Source organism: Miniopterus natalensis, chromosome 2 (assembly GCF_054644295.1).
Source record: "Miniopterus natalensis isolate mMinNat1 chromosome 2, mMinNat1.hap1, whole genome shotgun sequence".
NCBI lineage: Eukaryota > Metazoa > Chordata > Mammalia > Chiroptera > Miniopteridae > Miniopterus > Miniopterus natalensis.
Window position 1 is genome coordinate 21,600,972 of NC_142082.1, and position 17,756 is coordinate 21,618,727.

Here is a 17,756-nt window from a genome sequence, read left to right on the forward strand (position 1 = left end):
GAGGTTAGATAAAATGGAGATATATGCCTTTACTTCTTATTTCTTTTAATTTCTCTCAACAGTACTTCCTAGTATTCAGGTATTTTAGTGATAAACTTTAAAATTTTTATTGCTATGTTTTAAAATTTTTATGGTAGTTTAAATCATATATTTAAAAATTTTGTTTTCTCTATTATTCAGATTTAAAAATGCACTAGATATTTACGGTCTGAATTTTTTAGAGCAACTTTGCCAAATTCAGTTATTGATTCCATTAATGTTTCTTTAGATCAATGTTATGTATTAGGAATATAATCTGAATCACACATGTATTTTATATTTTCTAGTAGCCACATTTATAAAATAAAATGAAATAGGTGAGATTAATTTATATAACATATATTGACTTAATATGTCCAGTATAGTATTATTTCAACAAGTAATGTGCATAAAATTATTGAGTATTTTTACTTTTTAGTTATGTGTTAATATATTATATTAATATAATACATATATGTTTTTGTACATGCACACCAAACACACACACACACACACACACAGTATATGAATAAGTATTGAAAGGGTGAGACATCACAGGAAATGGCTCACACAATAATGGAGGCTTTTTAATGGAGCTGAACACACTCTCACCAAGCCCGAGAGTCAGACAAAGTGCAGGAAGATCCAGGAGGAAGGAAGAACAATTGCAGACTCAACTGCTCCTTCACTCCATTGAGATGAGTCAGCAATCAGCAAATTTAAGTTAATACTGTAATAGATATTGGAATGTAGTACATGAATCTTTGGAGACCAGATGGTAAATGTGGTAGAATAACCCTCAAAGTTTCCCTTGTCCTAATACTCATAACTTGTGAATATGCTACTTTAATGGCAAAAAGGGCTCTGAGGATATGATCAAGTTAAGGAACTCAAGAGGGAAAGATACCCTATGTTTCTGAGTGGGCCCTGTGTAATCACAATGGTCCTTATTAGAGGGAGGCAGGCAGGTCAAAGTCAAAGGCTATGTGACAATGATATTTGAAGATGCTATGCTGCTGGTTTTGAGGATGGAGAAAGAGTCCATAAGCAAAGGAATGCAAGTGGCTTCTAGAAGCTGGAAAGGCAGTGAAATGGATTTTCTCTAGAGCTTCCAGGGGCAATGAAGAGCTTCCAAAATCCTCATTTTAATCCAGTGACAACTCTCTTGTTCTTTTGACCCTCAGAACTGTAAAATAATACATGTATATAGTTTTAAGCTACTAAGTTTGAGGTAATTTTTAAGAGCAGAAATAGGTAATTAATATAAGACTGAATCACTCCTGTGTTCCTTAGATGAACAAACTCCTTGAATGGATTTAAACGTTCCCTGCCAAACAGACCGCAGTTTTTCTGAAAAGAACAATTCTCCTATCACAGCATGTGTAGATCCAGTACATTGGCCATCTGGGCAAAATCATTTCTACCAAGGCATTTGTAGCAACCTCAGCAGCAGCATTTGGCTGATATGAGGTCAAGATCCAAGTCTTAAGAGACTGAAAGCAGGGATTATTATCATGAGAAAGACGTAAATGCAGGAAGGAACCCTGTAGGAGGGAATCAATATTCTGAAGAATTCAAAGGAGCACCTAATGATTTTCATCAAGTGGGCCAGCAATATGATAGATCCAGCAATCAGAGTAGAAGCTATGGGCCCTAGGAGAGTTTACAAGAGAGTTTTGTCTTTCTTTAGATAAAGGCAGACCTCCAGATGTAATAAATTGTGACTAAGGGGAATCATATCACTGTTCAAAAGTTTATCTTAGGCCAAAGCTGTCTACCTCTAAAGTGAACAAGTCTCAGATTAAAGTTTCCTGATAAAAAATGGGTATCCAGTCCTTAGGTTAAAGGCAGTTGTGATAATCTGGAACAAGATCACAAAAGCATTCTGAATTATATTCATTTATGTTGTTTTCCTTCTGACTAGCTCAGTTTTTGAATTGTGTATCATTAATATACAAGTACTTACAAATACAGGAAATAAACAGAATACCTCAACCAAAATCAACACATAGAAATATAAAGTAAACCAGAATGTGCATATGTGTTAAATTTTCAACATGTTATTAATAAAATTATTAAATTGAAATAGACATAAATGCTTAGTTATGTTTGCCTATAAACTTTACTAATTTTTAAATATTCTTATCATTCTAGAAAAATATCCCTCTTGCATAGAATAGACAAGTGTATAAAAAGAAGGAAATCCTAGTATACTGTTATAAAGAGTATGTACTATTTTTGTACTCCATGACTCCAAAAACTTTTTGAGTTAATCTTTAATATAAAATTTTGAAGATAAAATATAAAATGACAATTTTCTTTGAATCTTTTTTTACAATATCAAAATATTATAATTTAGAAACCTCGATTTTGTCACTATCATAACTTGTTATATATTCCCAAAATTATTTCTTGAGAAGACTCAATAATATGGAAAGGTACTTAGAATTTATTCAATGAAAAATTCATTGTGCATAAATATGTTTACAAAACTGAAGAGGATTGAAGGGAGTTGCATTAAATTATTAACAGTTCAGTTTCTTGACCATGAAATCATGAATAATTTATTACAATTGATTTCTACACTGAAAATATATTAAGTTTAATGAAGCGGAGTTATAAATAATACAAAAGTAAAAATTACACTGTAATTGTAATTAACTTAGAGACAAACTTTAGTATATTTTGAAAAATAAAATTATCTATTTGATTGAAAATTTCTATTATTTAACTTGATTGTATTTACTTTTAGGAGTGTCGTTTCAAAAAATGCTGTAACCCGGAAACTTGTGCACTGATTGGATTTGCAGAATGTGGCAGTGGACCATGCTGTAATAGTAAAAATTGTCTGGTAAACTTTCAAAATATTTCATTGTTTACCTTCATGGAATTTTTGTGTTCTTGGGCATTCTTTCTATTTTAGTTTTTTAAAAACTTGTGTTTACACATCTTTCAAATATGTTAGTTTATGTACCCGATTCATACACAGTTCGTTTTAGAATTTAGATGATGTCTTTAGGTGTTTTTCTTCCTGCTATTTAGCTCCATCACTCACTATATTGTTTCAATTTCTACTCAAGATCCATCTATTTATTGCATTGAAACCAATTCCAGATTATTTGGGTGCTATATATTCCTCCTGGTCATGCCTGTTTGCCGCTCTGCATCATGAAACAACTTATGACAAAATGATAAATGAGTCACCCACCACACACTTGGCATGTGATGCTTGAATGAGAGAGTCATTTTTTTAAAATCTCATTTTGAAAATAACAGAAAAGGAACCTATGTAGTTTAGTCAGCAATATGTAGCATATAAAACAATGAGGTTTACCTTTGGCCAGGACTCCTGGCCTAGAAGTGGATTGAATTGACTTCCCTTGGGAAGCTTTCCATTCAATTTTTCTCTGTAGCCACATCTGAGAGGAGATTGTTTAGGATTTGTCTTCTGTGGATTACATCATTGCAGCATCTCATTTAGTGTCACTTTCAGGAGTCTATGACAAATATAAAAGCTGATTAATGAGAAATTTTTCTTGCCAGATTCATTTTTTCTGTGTCAATGAAATCTCTCACAACATTATTCTACTTTGTTCAATATTTGTTCTTTACTCTGTGGGCTAGTAATTAGAACCAGTGGTCATTTGTTTTTAAGGCACATGAATGTAGAGGCCAGTGTAGGATTTCTATTTCTTAGCAGTAAATCTTGTTGTTTTTCCTTTCAGCAGAGCTCTCATCTTCACCTTTGTCTGTAAACCAGTGGGACTGAGCAATAAGACTTTTCTAAAGAGTCCATTGCCCTTTACCTACATCCCAAAGTATATTTCTTTAAAATGGAGATAATCTGTTCATTTGGTTGACTGAAAATTCACAGTACAAGTTGCTAAGGAAGGCTTCAGGGCAAGCGATAAAGGCACTTTGTTAGTTTATATTAATTTTATTATGTGTTATAGCACAGAACTTGGCTTTTGATGTCATTTATGGCTGACAAGTGTCTTATACTCTGCTCTTTCGTTATTGGCCATGGTGTAAAAGGCTTCCTTCCTGTTTTCTTCTCTGTCTACTTTCAGTTAGGCTAGTTTCCACCAATGCTTTTCCAAAATTTAACAATGTTATCCAGTATTTTAAAAATAACATTTCTGTTTAGAGAGGCACAAATACAAGTGCAAAAATATGGAAGACAAGTTTAACCAGCTGTTTTACTGAAACATAACAGTGACTAACTTGTTTCTAACTAGTACTCAGACATTTCTATATGTAATTTTAAAAGTTTAATTGGTACGGTATAAGACCAATTATGTATTGGTCAGTTGTATCTTTTTTTAATTTGTACAAAATGATGTTTATTATGAATTCATTATACATGACTTTATGCGTGAAAATATTGAAAGATTTGATAGTTCTAACTATATTTAGACTTTAGATTCAAGCCTATTAAAAATTTGAAATAAAGTTTCCTGCTAATATTGTTTTCATTTCACCCTTTAGATATACTACAATTTTAGTGGCATAGTGAAACAGCAAAGGTGATAACTTCTAGATATATAGCTTTTGTTATTTAAATACCAAAAATGACTAAAAAAAATTTGACATTACATAACTTCACTGTTTAGAAGAATAAGCTGAAGAGTTCTTTTTTCTAAAGAGTAGTTAAAATAAAAATATAAAAATATTCTAGAATTTGTTTTGTAAAGAACATAAATCAAAACACAGCCCACACTACCTACTCAGTATTTTATTTCATTTTATTTTATTTCATTTTAATTATTGTGTGTTTCAGCCACAGTTTACATTCAATGCCATGCCACACCAGTTTCAGATAACAGCACTCTCCAGAGTTGCCCCCCTGCTGCCCACCTGGCCCCATACCGTTTTCTTGACATTCTTGACTGTATTCTCCATGGTGCATACTGCGTCACTGGCTCTTCTGCAGCTACCAATTTGTACTGCTTAATCGCTTCACCTTTTTCACCCAGCCCCCAACCCCCCTCCCCTCTGACAGCTGTCCTTCTGTTCTCTTTATGTCTGAGTCTGTTTTATTTTGCTTGTTTTTTTCATTTGTTCATTAGATTTCACTTATAAGTATATGAAATCATATGGCATTTTCTTTCTCTAACTGGCTTATTTCACTTAGCATAATTCTCTCTAGGTCCACCCATGCTGTCCCAAAAGGTTGTATCTTGATGATAGCCAAGCAAAGGAAAACAGACACTTATGAAGCTTAGGTAAAAGATGAGTCTAACTTCATGCTCAGGTGAGCATTTCAAGCAGGAGCGATAGAGGTCTTATTCTATACACCCATTCAATAGCCTCACATTTTTGTTAACAGGTCTCAAACAAGGTTTCTGCATATATAATGCCGAGAGCTCACTGCACCTCCTGGCTTTTCTAGTTCATGGTACAATATTTCGGAAGAACAGAAAGATCCTTTCTTTCCCAACATCTGCCTCAGTGCTTGGTAATGGAGGAAAGCAAGACTGACCCTGCTGAGTTAAATTTCCACCACTGTTCCATTCACTGTCTAGGGAGAAGTGTTCTGATTATCATCCTGAGTCAGAAGCAGATTCATGATTTATAACCTCTTGTGGTAGAGGTGGAATAGGTCCTGAAAGAAAAATTACTTGACGTGAAAAAGAAGCCCATTAAGCAATATTTTAGAAATATGGTAAAGACTAGCCTCTGAGTTAGTGCAGCATTTCAGGTGTGCGGTTAGTCCCCAAGAGTCAAAAGTTGAAAAATAAATATGCATAGTTTGATATTAGATATTTTCTATTTATCTTGAAGTGTTTAGTATAACCACAGCATTGTAACTATGAGATCTTTCACTAGACCCTTCTTAAAAAATGAGGTGAAAATTGATGGGTATTTGGGTTCTTTCCAGTCTACTTCTCTAGAAGTAAATTTATAATTTTCCTTAAGTATCTAAAAACGTAATAGAATCCAAATGAGAGTTACCAACACAATTCTCTTATTTAATCTTCTTACATTTTTGGTTAGTGCTTTACAAAAATATTTGTTTCAGAAAGATCAAAAAAAGAAATCAACAATGTCCTTTGTCTCAAACAGTCAGGTGCAATCACGAAACCTGAGCAACCTTGTGAAAAGACTTCGTCCTAGAACTGCTGCTTTGGTAGCAGCCCCCAGTTTCCCTTTGTTCTTACGTTTGAAGTTATTAGGAACAATGAGAGAGTTCAACACTTTTTTAAAGGTAACATGACATTTTCTGATGAGAAAAAATAATGATGCTAACTTATGTGTTTAACATTTCCCCATCTTTCAGAAAATTACATGCATATTTGCCTCCAAATTTGGTGTTGGGTATGAGTACATGAACTGATGCCATTATGTTCATGTTCACTTAAACTTCATAACAGGTTAGCATATCGTAAATTATTTCAAAAGAAGGGTGCCGTGCTCAGTGGATACCATGCACAGGGGCTGTGCTTAATGTTAATAGCGTAAGTCAGGAACCTGAGTTGTACCTCTCCAGTACTGAAGTAGTGGATGATCTTTGACAAATCACTTAATCTCTCATCATTCTTAACTATAATGACAGTTGATCTAAACTATCATAGCTGATAGTAATACCTTGCTTGGCGTAGTAGTAAGACTTGATTAATTGTAATGTGTGAAGCACTTTAAGATCTTTGGATAAAATGTATTACCAAAAAAAAAAAAAACAATTTGTTTTTCTTTTTCTCACAGTTTCACCCAAGAGGACATATATGTCGGCTAAGCCAAGATCCATGTGATTTTACAGAATTTTGCACTGGAACATCTGAGTTTTGTGTAGACGATATGAAATCTATTGATTATGAACTATGTAATAATAACACCGCCTTTTGCTATAAGGGAATATGCCGAGATCCGAGTAGACAGTGTATGGAGTTATTTGGAAAATGTAATAGTTGTGGGTTTTTTTCTGGGGTTCATTTTTTTAAACATATGTTTTTATTGATTTTTAGAGAGATGGGAAAGAAGAGGGATATAGAGAGAAACATGGATTATAGAGAAACGTCATTGATGGCAAGCTCTTGCATGCCCTGCCCTGCCCTCACCCCCACCCCCACCCCCACCCCAGGGTTCAAGCCCTCAACTTGGGCATGTGCCCTGACTAGGAATCAAACAAGTGACCTCTTGGTTCCTGGGTCGACGCTCAACCACTGAACCACACTGGCTGGGCTGGGGTTCATTTTTAAACTGTGTTTTTTTAAAATCAGTAATTCACCCTATAAGCCACAAGAAAAGGCATTGTTTATTTAAATCCAAATTTGAAAGTAAAATTGCAAATCAAAGTATCTTTGAATTATGTCAAGAGGCAAAGTGGGCTTCATAAGTATAGGACAAGGACAATAGGGCATTAGTAAAATTTCAGGTGACTGGTCAAAGGAAGCAGATTATTAGAATTGTAGATAAGAGAGCAAATGACTGTGTTGTCATTTCTGCAAGATGATACCAAATTTTCTCAAGTGGGTAGTTTTTAGGGAGTGTTTCTCATTCTTGAAGAGCCACTAAGTAACATCAAAAATTTGTAGTAGATGGCACTGACTAGACATTGCTGCTGTCTAGATGTTTCTATATTAATGTATCACATTTTTAGTTTTATGTTTTTAAAATGACTAATTGTAATTTTATGTTTTTAGTTTCTAAAGGTTCTAGTTATTTATGTGCAGAAGAAATCAATTATCTAGGAGATGACTTTGGAAAGTGTCATAACGGCCCATGTGTTATAACGTGTGTATTTTAAAAACTATTCATTTCCAAATGCATGTGTTTTTGTGTGTGTGTGTTTTCGTGTATGTGTTTTCTACAATGATTCACTTAATTCAAATGAGAGATGAATATAGTACATACAGATGAGTTTATATGTTGTACTTCATAAGATGGTGTCTGCTCTGAATAGCTTTGTTGTTATGATCTGAGTAACATTTTGAATTATCTTCATATTTTGAATTGTTATTTACCTAATACATTGTGCCCCAGAGTGACATATGGGAAATTTTCTCTGCTTTATATTTCCAGAGATACCCTTTGTGCAAAGATAGTTTGTCACTGGACACATACAGAGATAGCATCATTAACAAATTATGATATTCAGTACACTTTCCTTGGCGGCCAAATATGTATGTCAGCACATAAAAGAAATAATACTCCAGGTGTGGATCTAAGCTATATAGTGGATGGTACTATATGTGATAAAAATATGGTAAATATAAATTTTACTTAATTCTAAATATAGTGTGTGTATGTGTCTGTGTGCATGAGACAGAGAGAGAGAGAGAGATTAAGATTTTTTTATTTACAATTTTACAAACTGGTTCCTGTATCGTAAGATTCAAAGACCAGACTTTCTGTTGATCAAAGGAACACTTGCTTTCCTATCATTTTTTATGAATTTTGCTATAGATATTCAAACTGGTTTTCTCACACTTGAGAGTCAAAGCCTCTTCATTAGGCTAGGATTTGGTCTGCAATAGTTTGTGTAAACAAAGAACTAAAAAGGAATCAAATAATACACTAAAAAAGTGAAATGGAACAATCTGAATAATAAGAACAGCAGTAACAAAAACAAACAAATATTTAGTCTTATAGTAATTGATGAGAATTATTTATAAGGAAAGTAAAACATTTATTTGCTTATTAGCCTACTCCCCTAATTCTTTCTCCAAAAGTATAGTATACTTGTTAAAAATCTGGCCCTCCCACAAAATACAATAATAAAACAGAATCTAAGCTTTATTTCATTTCTTTTTCTTAAAAAAAATTTAGAAACATAATAGATAAGTGATATTTAAACTATTACCACTAAAAATAGTTGACGAAAGATTATTAAAATTAAAAGTGTATACTTACCTTACATTTTAATTAACATAATTTATATTGAAAACAGTATTTTAAGGAATGAAAAATAAGAAAGGGGAATTGAGTAAACATTTCAGAATGGGAAAAGACATTTTTACGCAAAAATAATAAAGTAATCACAAAGGAACATACTGGTACTGACTACATTTTCCACAAAAGAATGTCCAATCTAAGAAAAATGTTATAAGAGTTTATTTGAACCAAACTCACAACAATTGCCAGGAAGCAAAATCTCAAAGTAAATGCTCTGGGGAATAGCAGTTTTATTGTTTATTTTATGTGTCAGAATCAAAGGAGAAACCATAAGTGTGGCTACCTCACATTCGTTGGTGGTAGATTAGGGAGGCTGGAGAAAGCAAAGCTGGGAAATCTCTAAGACTGGATAAAAAGTAAAACAAATAGACACATACTTCTTATACAATGGTGGGTACAGGATAGTCAATAATGAACATTTACAGCACATAGAGATGGTGTGTGGGAATAAGGTAATGAGGGGTTCTGTGGTCTACTGCTCTGGTGCAGTGGCTGTGCCCTGAGGGGTCTGGAAGAGGAGATTACTCTGACATTCCATAGGTATGTTATTTTAGATGCAAAAAGACAATCTGCAGGCTCAGTTAAAAGCTGACTTTGTCAAGGAAGATAGCGTAGGTCACACTGACACATTTTTAGCTAGAAAGCTTTAGTTTCGGACCCTTCTGTGTGGTTGCTTTTGGCCTCTGAGTTTGTAAGATCCACCATGCAGGCCTCCCCTGAGCTTGTCAGGTTTAGTATATGGCCCCTTTTGTATCCACAACATCATAAAGTAATATGTCTTCCCTTTATATACACTCATGTACATACCTATCTCTCATTATACATCAGTGCAAAAAAAATCTCATGAAATTAAACATATATGACTAAGGAACATGAAAATGCTTCACCTAACTTGTGATTAAATAAATATATCATTGAATATTGAGCTATTGTTTTAAAATTTTATATTTTAATAACAGTTGACATTCAATAGTCTATTAGTTTCAGGTGCACAGCATAGTGATTAGACATATATAAAATTTACAAGGTGTAAGCTATTTATGTGTTATGATTAAGGTGTCTTTACCTCACTCTCATTTAGTGTGGGTCCTTTGTAAAAATTATTAATCTATTGGAAGGGAGGGAGGGAGGGAGGGAGGAGGGAAGCAAAGGGAGGCAGGGAAAGAGGGGTGGTTCAATAGGAGCTTTAAGCTGCCATGAGTTTTTACTCCCACACCATTTTTTATTAAAGAAACCTAACTGGCAGCTTTGTGTGACTGGGGTTTGTCACATGATAGTCTTCATTTTGAAAACTGACTTTTAGGCTATGGCACTTACAAAAGTTTAATTGGATAATACCTATTTTATGGCAGATCATTTGAGAAGCCCAAATTCTGTAGTCATCTTTAATTCAATCGCTTTAGAAAACAATATAGTGTTCTAATGCTTGTCCCTGGAGATAAAACATGTGCTGACTGCATTCTGTCATTGAGAGGAAGAGGTAAATAGTGAGTATTGAGAGCTAACCAGTTCTGTGGTTCTGTGGACAGACTTCCATTGATAATACCATATTTTAGTCACTTTTCCCAATCCTGCCCTTGCAGGTCTCTTTCTCTGTTTTTTCCTTATGAATCAGAGGCTGCAGCTCCTCTAGGGCACTGTGAGACTCATCAACTACTTACTCTTCTAAGCCATTGGATTGGATGTGGTTGATTTCTCCATTTTACCCATCAATGGCCTTCATTTTATTTCAAAATCCCTGTGCTTTTTTTAAATTTTATTTTTGTTTAAAATATTACAGATGTTCTTTTTTCTCCCCAATGACCCATTCCACCCCCTCCCCATCCTTCTCGCCACCATTGTTTGTGTCCTTGGGCTGTGCATATATGCATATACATTCTTTGGTTACTCCCTCCCCCTCCACCCACCCGCCCTCCTCCATCATTCTGACATTCGTCAGTCTGATCAATGCTTCCATGTCATTGAATCTATTCTGTTCATCAGTTTATTAAGTTCTTTAGATTCCACATATAAGTGAGATCATGTGATGTTTGTTTTTCTCTGCCTGGCTTATTTCACTTAGCATTATATTCTCCAGGTCCATCCATACTGTCCCAAAGGGTATGAGATCCTTCTTCTTTATAGCTGCATAGTATTCCATGGTGTATATGTCTATAAGTTCTTAAATCTTTCATCTTCTAATTGCCTCTTTCCAATTCTTCTTTAACCTCATTTATTGGGAAAAAGGAGGCTATTGTTTGTGTGAAATCTGTCAATCTAAAATACAATCATTCTGAGGATATTTAAAAAATTAAAGTTATTTTCATTTGTTATTTTGCATTATTCAGTTGATTTCAGAGAGGTCAGAAAGTTAAGGTGTCTTTACCTCACTCTCATTTAGTGTGGGTCCTTTGTAAAAATTATCAGTCTATCGATCTCTTAATTGATGTATCCATGTATTTTGATTCATCAGTTGGTTGATCAATACAAAAAGAGAGCAAAGTTATTTCTTATTTATTGAGATGAAGAAAAGCATGTCTCCCTCATTACATAATAATAAGTCTAAATAAAACACTCATAAATTTAATTCTGTAATACTAAGTGAACAATAAGCTACATGGAGATAGGCATTATTCCAGCATTGCAAATTTCCTTAATATTGTTTGTGATAGAAAATGTCTTTGAATTTTTTATTTATGAGGCTTAGAGCAGGAAAATACTTTATCAAACTGATCCTAGACATGTGGGTATTCTATTATATCCACGTGGATATAAGCACACCTCAGCACATGCATTTCAAATTTGAAAAATAATATGTTTGGGGTATGTAAATGTTTAAAAGCACTCAAGCTAATCAATTAATAAATAAAATTACACAGGACTATAAGAAAATATGCTTACATAAACAGGCATTTTCCATAGGAAATATGGTTTTAGTTATATAAGGATTTTTTTTTTTTTTTTAACTGTATGACTGTTTCTGGGACACTATTTGTGTCTCTTGTTCATCTTATATGCTAGTTTATATTCAAAACAACACCCCAGTCATTGACCAGACTTAAGCTCTTTTGTGATGTCTCTTGCTTTTTTTCCATTACAAAAGAGCCAGCTATAAAATCATCTGTTTACTTAAAAGGAATCATATCAGAAGCCAGTGAAGTATGACTAGTTTATTATTGCCTCAATGACAGTGTTTAAGGAGCATAGAATGAAAACATTCTGTGGACAGGTAATGTTGCTTTGTCCACATTTTGTTATTCTTGCTGGCTTCACAGAGCAGTTTAAGTTAATGAGCAAGCTGATACTTTTTTCCCTTATTTACCAATGGTAATAGGCAATAATTAATGTTTTAGACTATCCATTGTATATTGGATATTTTTTCAGATAACTTGATTAAAGCCAGCAGATAATCTCAGAAGATGCCCCCAAATATACTCAAATTAATTTAATTTAAATTAAATCAAATTAAATTTGGATAGAGGAATATTAAAGTCTACATGAAAATCAGGTTAACACAAATAATTAAAGTAAGTCTTGTATTTCGTGAGCATTTAGTATGTGCCACACACTGCTAATAACAAATTATTTCATCCTCATGACATATATCTATATTATTCATTTGAGTATAATTACTATTTCAAATGGATAAACTGAGGTATGGAGAGATAAATAACTTGCTCAGCCTCATTGCTAATGTGAAAGATAAGAGATATTGTCACTAAAGTTGGAAAAAATGTAAAAATTACAGGAATGCTGGTATTTAGCATTGATCACTAGGCTCTGTGGGTAAAGTAGTTCTTGCCCTGAATATTGGCCCAGTCAGTAATTCATGGCATGGCCTTAAAAGTGTAAAGTTAATTCTTATCAAATATGAATAAGGATGAAGAACACTTTCCGGTCAGTGTGAATATATATTATAAAAATGCATAGAGGAGGGAGATCCAAGGTGGCGGCGGACTGCGTGGAAGCTACACTGACACTCTCCTGGGGCCGGTGTGGATTTACAACTAAAACAGAAAAACCATCCTGAAAACCAACTAAAGATGAGCTGGAGAGCACCCTCATCACCAAGGAGGAAAGGTGGAGACCACACAAAGCCTGGTAGGAAATGACGCGAGAGGGCTGCCTGGGCTCCCACAGGCAGCAGCTGAAGGTCCAGAGGGACACCTCAGCTGTGGGGGTTCCCACTGAGGACTCTGGGGCCTCAACCCCAGGCTGGGCTTCCCAGCCCAGAGCACCAGAACCGAGAAAGGTGCCCACATAACATCTGGCTGTGAAAAGCAGCTGGGTTTCTGTCTGCCAGGGAGAGGCAGCTGGCACTGCAGGCACCCTCCTAAAGAGCCAATGCACAAAGTTTCCTGTGCAGCCACTCACCTTGGGCTCCAAAGGAGGGGGCATGGAGTGGACTGGACCTGTGTGAGGAGAGTCTGGGGTTGTGGGCTCTGGAGAGTGAGATCAGGGGATGCCCGTCTGGGTTCTTGTGCCCAGTCATTCCCCCAGACTGTGGAGGACATCTTTCTATTTGGGTTTTGCCTGAGGGGGGAAGAAATTGCCCCACCCTGCTCCAAAGCCTCTCACCCTGCCCAGAGCAGTTTCTACAGCCTGAGGGCTGTAAAGAGACTGATAACAAATAGCTGCTTTGCTCTGTGGAGTTTCTTTAGCCTGAGGCTCATTAAGAGAATCAGGTTTATCAGTCCGCAGGCAGAGGCAGACCTCAGGATGCTTTGAGTCTTTGCCTGATCTGCTTGGGGACATGGCCTTAGAAAAGCAGACTTTGGTGTGCATCCTGGTCCTGTCCAAACACACCCAGCCCCAGCAATGGAGACCTCAAGCCTAGGGTTGTTGATAACTCCTAATAGGGTACTCAGGATCAGTCACTAACTGTGTCTTTGGCCTGTACCAAAGACCCTCCAAAAAGACACAGAGTCCTAGCAGATCTACCTAACACTTACAAACAACCCCTCAAAATGTAGCCAAAACGGGGACCAAAAAACAAGCCCCAAATGAAACAAGAGAAGTCTTCAGAAAAGGAGCCAAATGAAATGGAGACAAGTAATCTCTCATATATAGAGTTCAGAATACTGATTGTAAGGATACTCCACAGCATGAAAAAAGATATGGAAACTATGAGAAATGACCAGTCAGAAATGAAAATGGTATAACAGAAATAAGGAATACATTAGAAGGAATAAAGAGCAGATTAGAGGAAGCTGAGGATCAGATCTGTGAATTAGAAGACAAGGTAGCAAAAATCATTTAGTCAGAGACCCCAAAACAAAAACCAATTAAAAAACAGAACTGTCTAAGGGAGCTGTGGGACAGCATGAAATGTAACAATATTTGCAGCGTAGGAGTGCCAGAGCAGGTCAAAAGTAAGCAGGGATTAGAGAGCCTGTTTGATGAAATAATGACAGAAAACTTCCCTAACCTGGTCTAGGAAAAATTTACATAAGTTCAGGAGACACAGAGAGTCCCAAGCAAGAAGAACCCAAAGAGGCCCACGCCCAGACACATCATAATAAAAATGCCAAGAATTCAAGACAAAGAGAGAATCTTAAGAGAAACAACAGGAAAACAATCTGTTACATAAAAAGGAGCTCTGGTAGGGCTGTCATCTGACATCCCATCAGAAACTCTAAAGGCTAGAAGGGAATGGCATAAGTATTCAAGGTAATGCAAAACAAGAATCTGAAATCAAGGCTGCTCTATCCAACAAGATTATCATTCAAGTTAGATGGTGAAATAAAGAGCGTCTAAGACCAAAAAAAATTAAAGACTTTATCACTACAAAACCAGCATTACAGGAAATGTTAAAGGGACTGCTATAATTAGAGGCAAAAACAAAGAGAATGAGAAACATAGGCATAAAGAAATAAAATGGCAGTAGATAAGTATCTTTCAATAACAACCTTAAATGTGAAAGTGAGATTAAATGCTCCAATAAAAAGATGTAGGGTGGCTGAATGGATAAGAAAACCTGACTCAAATATGTACCATCTACAAGAGACCCACCTCAGAACAAGAGATTCATACAGGATGAATGTGAAAGGATGAAAAAAAATTCTCCAAGCAAATGAAATGAAAAATAGACAAGGTAGCAATACTCATTTTTGAGGAAATAGACTTCAAAATTAAGACCACAGTGAGAGACAGGAAAGGTCATTGCATAATACTAAAGGGATCAATCCTACAAGAGGATATAACCCTGATAAGCATATATGCATCCAACATAGGAGCACCTAAATTTATAAAAAACTTCTAGAGGACTATAAGGGAGAGATCAACAGCAATACAGTCATACTAGGGGAATTTAACACCCCACTGACTTCACTGGATAGGTCTTCCAGACAAAAAATCAACAAGGAAACAGTGACTCTAAATGACACACTAGATCAGAAGGATTTAAATGATATTTATAGAACATTCTACCCCAAAGCTGCAGAATATACATGCTTCTCCAGTGCACATGGGCTGTTCTCAAAGATAGACCACATGATAGGACACAAAACAAGTCTCTACAAGTTCAAAAAGATAGAAATCATATCAAGCATCTTCTTGGACCACAGTGGCATGAAATTAGAAATCAACAATAAAAACACTAAAACACATTTAACACATGGAGGCTGAAAAGCATGTTTTTAAACAATGAGTTACCAAAGAGATCAAGAAAGATATAAAAATTTCTGGAAACAAATGTAAATGATAACACAGCAACTTCAAATGTATGGGACATAATGAAAGCAGTCCTGAGACGGAAGTTCATAACACTACAAGCTGACCTCAAAAAAACACGAAAAACTTCGAATAGACTTTCGAACCCTACAATGTAAGAACTTAGAAAGAGAACAACAAGAAAAGTCCAAGGTAAGTAAAAGGAAACAAATAATAAAGATCAGAGCAGAAATAAATGACATCGAGACTAAAAAAACAGTACAGAAGATCAATGAAACCAAGAGCTGGTTCTTTGAAAAGATAAACCAGATTGATGAACCTTTAGCCAGACTCATCAAGAAACAAAGAGAGAGGACCCAAATAAACAAAATCTGAAATGAAAGAGGTGAAGTAACAACTGACCCAACACAAACACAAAAGATTGTGAGAAAATACTAGGGACATCTGTATGCCACCAAGCTGGACAGCCTGGATGAAATGGACAAATTCCTAGAAAAATGCAACCTTCCAAATTCAATCAGGAAGAGGCAGAAATCCTGAATAGGCCAATAACTGCTGATGAAGTTGAAGCAGTAATCTAAGGGCTCCCAGCACACAAAAGCCCTGGTCCAGATGCCTTCACAGGGGATTTTTACCAAACATTCAAAGAAGCATTAACACCTATCCTCCTTGAACTATTTCAAGCAATCCAAGAGGAAGGAACACTTACAAACTAAAAAAATAACATACCTAGGAATAAACTTAACCAAAGATGTAAAAGGCCTGTACTCAGAAAACTACAGGACACTGAAAAAAGAAATAGAGGAAGATATAAACAAATGTGATAATATACCATGTTCATGGATTGGAAGAATTAACATCATTAAAATATCCATACTCCCCAAAGCAATCTATAAATTCAATGCAATCCCTATTAAAATACCAACAGCATATTTCACAGATCTAGGACAAACACTTCAAAAATTTATATGGAAAAAAACCACCCAGAATAGCCATGGTAATTTTAAGAAAGAAGAACAAAGCTGGAGGGATCACAATACCAGATATCAGGTTATACTACAAAGCCACTGTAGTCAAAACAGCCTGGTACTGGCACAAGAACAGACATATAGATCAGTGGAACAGAACAGAGAACCCAGAAATTGACACACTCCTTTATGGTCAGTTAATATTTGACAAAGGAGGCAAGAACATACAATGGAGTAAACACAGTCTCTTCAATCAATAATGTTGGGAAAATTGGACAGGTACATGCAAAAAAATGAAACTAGACCACCAACTTACACCAGACACAAAAGTAAATTTAAAATGGATAAAAGACTTAAATGTAAGGCATGAAACCATAAAAATCCTGGAAGAAAGCATAGGCAGCAAAATCTGAGACATCTCTCATAGCAATATGTTTGCTGATACATCTCCTAGGGCACGAGAAACCAAGGAGAAAATAAACAAATGGGACTGCATCAAAATAAAGAGCTTCTGCACAGCAAAAAAAAAACATCAACAAAATGAAAAGGGAGCCCATTGTATGGGAGAACATATTTGCCAATGACACATTGGATAAAGGGTTAATATCCAAAATATATAAGGAACTCACACAACTTAACACAAGGAAGACAAACAATCCAGTTAAAAAATGGGCAAAGGACCTAAATAGACACTTCTCTAAAGAGGACATACAGATGGCCAAGAGACATATGAAAAAATGCTCAACATCGATAATCTTCAGAGAGATGCAAATAAAAACCACAATGAGGTATCACTTCACACCTGTCAGAATGGCTCCATCAACAGATCAAGGAAGTACAAGTGCTGGGGAGGGTGAGGAGAAAAGGATACCCCAGTACATTGCTGGGGGGAATGCAGACTGGAGCAGCCATTATGGAAAGCAGTATGGAGGTTCCTCAAAAGATTAAAAATTGACCTGCCATTTGACCCAGTGATCTTACTTCAGAAAGGAATATATCCTAAGGAACCCAAAACACCAATCACAAAGAGCTTATGTTCATAGCTGTGCAATTTACAGTAGGAAATATCTGGAAACAGCCCAGATATACTGGTACCATCAGTAGATGAGTGGATAAAAAAGCTGTGGCACATTTACACCTTGGAATACTATGCAGCTGTAAAAAAGAATCTTTTATCCTTTGGCACAGCATGGAGGGAACTAGAAAGTATTATGCTAAATGAAA

General features: G+C 35.5%; 1 long non-coding RNA gene across 1 annotated transcript; it reads left to right on the forward strand.

Moving 5' to 3' along the window:
* The first annotated feature begins 1,691 nt into the window (after positions 1–1,691).
* Positions 1,692–8,784, forward strand: LOC107546306 (uncharacterized). Its single transcript, XR_015714027.1, has 3 exons — positions 1,692–2,869; positions 6,724–6,919; positions 7,662–8,784. It is a non-coding gene; the product is annotated as an uncharacterized LOC107546306 (long non-coding RNA).
* The last annotated feature ends 8,972 nt before the right edge of the window (positions 8,785–17,756 follow it).